Below are 4914 nucleotides of genomic sequence, written 5' to 3'. Positions count from 1 at the left end.
GGCGGGATTCTTCCTTTACGGGTCGAATCCTCCATGAAGCTGTGACGAGTAGGAGGGTCGCGGCGGTGTGCGCAGAAGGGTCTGGGCGTGAGCCTGCCTGGAGCCGCCGTCGGTGCAGATCTTGGTGGTAGTAGCAAATACTCCAGCGGGGCCTTGGAGGACTGACGTGGAGAAGGGTTTCGTGTGAACAGCCGTTGCACACGAGTCAGTCGATCCTAAGCCCTAAGAGAAATCCTATGTAGATGAGGTGTTTTTTTATTTTATACACGATCAATATGAGAGAGAGAGAGACAAAAAGTACACACCCATCGGGCGAAAGGGAATCCGGTTTCTATTCCGGAACCCGGCAGCGGAACCGCATACCATTCGGGCCCTCGTAAGAGTGTTCGTCGGGGTAACCCAAAATGACCTGGAGACGCCGTCGGGAGATCCGGGGAGAGTTTTCTTTTCTGTATAAGCGTTCGAGTTCCCTGGAAACCTCTAGCAGGGAGATAGGGTTTGGAACGCGAAGAGCACCGCAGTTGCGGCGGTGTCCGGATCTTCCCCTCGGACCTTGAAAATCCAGGAGAGGGCCACGTGGAGGTGTCGCGCCGGTTCGTACCCATATCCGCAGCAGGTCTCCAAGGTAAAGAGCCTCTAGTCGATAGATTAATGTAGGTAAGGGAAGTCGGCAAATTGGATCCGTAACTTCGGAATAAGGATTGGCTCTGAGGAGCGGGGCGTGTCGGGCTTGGTCGGGAAGCGGGTCTGGCTGACGTGCCGGGCCTGGGCGAGGTGAACATGTACGGCAACGTGCAGGGATCCGAGCTCGGTCCCGAGCCTTGGCCTCCCGCGGATCTTCCTTGCTGCGAGGCTTTCGCGTAGCGTTCGTCCTCTTCGGCCGCCATTCAACGCTCAGCTCAGAACTGGCACGGACTAGGGGAATCCGACTGTCTAATTAAAACAAAGCATTGCGATGGCCCCCGCGGGTGTTGACGCAATGTGATTTCTGCCCAGTGCTCTGAATGTCAACGTGAAGAAATTCAAAAAAAGCGCGGGTAAACGGCGGGAGTAACTATGACTCTCTTAAGGCGGTCGTTTGAGGTGTCGGGCCGGCTTGCCGGTCTAGTATCCGAGACCAGCCTTGAGAGCTCTCATAGTTACGGGGTAGTGAAGCGTCTCATATAGCCTCTCCTACCCAAGTCGCACGTCGTACCTCCCATAGGTTCTCGCCGGTAACATGGTTTCTTTCCTTGGAAAGGAACCATGGCTAAACGGCGTGCGGCGAAGGCTCACCCTAAGGACCTTCGGGTCCATGCGCCTGCCCCCCGCCTTAGGGCCGGGGTGAGTCGGCGTCCAGAGCAATCTGGACGTCCGGGGGAGGCTGGAGCTATGCTCCCCGACGCGGCGGGTTGCCACCCCGTCGCGTCGGTATGTCTGCTGGCCCAAAAAGTAAAAGAGAATTTAATCTCCGGCGAGGGCCTCGTCTCGCCGGTCCAGCAGACCAGGCCATGGAGTCCCAGCCGTCAGCTGGGCCCGCACCGCCGCGACGACGTGCCCCAACTCGTCGTCCGGCTACCGTTCCACCCACCCAAGTGTCACCACAGAACACCAGTGGTGCAGACCCAGGTGCGCACAGTCCGCGTCTGGGCTTTTTATGCCCAGATTGTGACCGCTCCTTCCTGTCCAAAATTGGACTAGGAGTGCACCGACGTCGCAAGCATCCGGAACAGGCGAGCGCGGAAGTCAATGTTGAGCGGGAGAAAAAGCGCTGGAGCGCAGAAGAACTGCGCTTGATGGCGAGAGAGGAGGCACTGGCCGTCGCTCGGGGGGTGCGGTTCGTAAACCAACATCTTATGACCGCACTCCCCTTTGAGCGTACCCTTGACGCCATTAAAGGTGCGAGGCGTGGAGGGGCTTACAAAAATCTTGTAAGCCAAGCCCTCCGCGACCTCGAGGCGTCAGGGGTGACTGATGACGACAGTGACTCCTCCTTTCGCTCCGCCACTGGTGACCCCAGTGATATTTCGCAGTGGAGCGAAGGTGTGTCCGGGTTCATGTCACCTACGAACCCGACACACCCGCCATCACCCCGCTCGCCAGGGGAGGGGAGTGAGACCCCGCACGCCGAATACCACTCGGCTATAGGGAGTTTAATCCCTGTAGTCGGGTGTATCAAGGGGTTCGGCACGCTCGCTCTCGTGAGGACGGCTCGTAACTTTCTTCGCGGGAGCGATGTCGTTGCCGAACTCAGTGCGTGGGTGAAGGAAGTCTTCCCCACTCCTCCCCCAAGACGACCGCGTCAGCCGACTCCGGATGCTACCATCAGGGTGCCGAAGAAGCGACTGCGTTGCCGGGAGTATGCCCGCGTACAACGGCTCTTTAAGACAAATATGTCTAGAGCCGCCAGGGAGATCCTCGACGGGCGGACGGAGACGCGGACCCCAGATGTTGCAACTATGACTGCACACTGGGGTCCGTTTGTCTCATATCCGTCTTTGCCCGTCATGGAGGATAGGCGCCTGCCATCTGCGCCCTCCCTGGAGTACGTGTGGCACCCGGTGACATGTGACGAGGTCACAGCCGTCGCAGTGTCCATCTCTTCGGCACCCGGTATTGATGGTGTCACGGCGAGACAGTGGAGGGCGGTTCCGGCGAGCATTACAGCCCTCTTCTTTAACATCGTGCTTGCGTCGGGCGGATTCCCTCCGGAAATGCTCATAAGCCGGACCGTGTTCGTTCCCAAGCGTGATGGGGCGTGCGAGCCGGGGCATTTTCGGCCGATCAGCGTCGCATCGGTCATCGTGCGTCACATCCACAAGATCTTAGCCAAACGCTTACGTGAGGCGGACCTTGTAGATGTGAGGCAGCGGTGCCTCGACGATGGTTGTGCCGAGAATGTCTCGGTGTTGGCTTCACTGCTCGAGGACTCGCGGCGGCGTCTGAGAGAGATACATATCGTCTCCTTAGATGTCGCCGCGGCCTTCGATGCGGTGAGCCACCACGCCGTCTCATCCGTCTTGGGACGAACCGGTCTGCCGGAGGGATTTTGTAATTATATTGCCCGACTGTACCGCAACAGCAGCACGGTGTTTGAGGTTGAGGGCGCCCGCTCGGAGCCGTTCCTCGTGCGCAGGGGAGTCAGGCAGGGTGACCCTCTGTCCTCTCTCCTGTTCTGTCTCGTCGTGGACGAGGTACTAAGAGCCGTACCTCGCGACGTCGGTTACGAGCTAGGACGGTGTCGCGTAAACGCGTTTGCCTACGCGGATGACATCGTCCTAGTCTCGTCGACCAGGTTAGGCATGGCCGCGACCCTGCTGGAGGTTGAGGCGCGGGCTAGGGAACAGGGGCTCTCGTTTAATGCACGCAAAAGCGTGTGTCTGTCCATCGTACCTGCCGGTAAGCAGAAGAAATACAAGGTCCTGGTTGATCCTCAGTATCGTCTGGCCGACGGCGAAACAGTCAGACAGCTGGCACCGTCGGACCAATGGCGGTACTTGGGGGTCGACTTCAGGCCTGTAGGACCGAAGCGAGCCGGCAGTGTACTGACCACCGAGATGGACAGACTAACGAGAGCCCCCTTGAAGCCGCAACAGCGGCTCAAGATTCTAAGATCGTTCCTTATCCCGCGCTTCTACCACGCGCTTGTTCTGTCGGGGACAACTCTGGGTAAACTCAGAGCCCTCGACAAGCAGGTGCGTGATACCCTCCGCAGGTGGCTGCGGCTCCCGCACGATACCGCCGTTGGATACTTCCACGCTTCGTGCAGGATGGGAGGCCTTGGCATCCCATCCTTCGCCACCACCGTTCCCGGTATAATGGCCACCCGGCTATCCCACCTAGCCACCTCCTCCTCTCCAGCCGTCAGAGCTGTTGCCGAGTCCAGCTGGGTCAATAAAAGGCTCAGCTGGGCGGAGCACGCTCTGACGAGGGACGGGGAAATCCTGTCCTCTAAGGAGAGGAGAGAGGAATGGTGGGCCAGAAAGTTATACCGGGCGGTGGATGGCTTCGAACTGCGCGAGTGTGGGAGGTCCAACCTCTCCAACTGGTGGATCGATGCGGGATCCTACGGTATACCCGGACGGGACTATGTCCAGTACCATCATGTCCGGGTTAACAGTCTACCCACGCGAATCAGGACTTCGCGTGGTATCCGTCGCGAGACCAGAGAGCTGCAGTGCCGGGCGGGCTGTAAAGCCACCGAGACGGCCGCCCACGTCATCCAGGCCTGCCATCGCACTCATGGTGGTCGCATCAGGCGACACGACGCTGTGAGTGCGGTCATAGCCTCTGGTCTTCGCGACGCGGGGTGGACTGTTGCCGTAGAGCCTCGGTTCCACACTTCAGTGGGACTGAGGAAGCCTGACCTGGTCGCCAAAAGGGGCGGTCACGCATGCGTGATTGATGCGCAGGTGGTCAGCGGAACAACACCATTGGACGACCAACACGAGAGGAAGAGGAAGTATTACTCGGGGAATCCCGATATCCACCGCACGCTAACGGAGGATGGAGGGATCTCCCCGAGTGATATTTCCTTTGCCACTTGTACCCTCTCGTGGAGAGGAGTGTGGTCGTCCAAATCCGCTGACTCCCTCCTGGGTCTGGGGCTCCCCAAGAGGCTACTCTGCGGTATTACAACGCGAGTGCTTCAGGGGAATCACACAAATTGGGTGCGGTGGAACGCAATGACGGGCATAAGCACGCGGGAGGGGCACCCGCGTGTCGGTGTGGGGTAGGCGAGCGGTTGGGGCGCTCGTGCGCCTCGGTTTAACACAAGGGTTACCCGTCCCCACACTATCTCCTGACGGGAAATGTGATATGGCAGCCACAATAGCTGTGTGGGAGGGGTTTTGCTTAACTTACCCTCCCACTAGAAAAAAAAAAAAAAAAAAAAAAAAATAGCCAAATGCCTCGTCATCTAATTAGTGACGCGCA

Source organism: Nomia melanderi, unplaced genomic scaffold (genome assembly GCF_051020985.1).
Source record: "Nomia melanderi isolate GNS246 unplaced genomic scaffold, iyNomMela1 scaffold0078, whole genome shotgun sequence".
NCBI classification, from domain to species: domain Eukaryota; kingdom Metazoa; phylum Arthropoda; class Insecta; order Hymenoptera; family Halictidae; genus Nomia; species Nomia melanderi.
Note: the sequence above shows the minus strand (reverse complement) of the source record.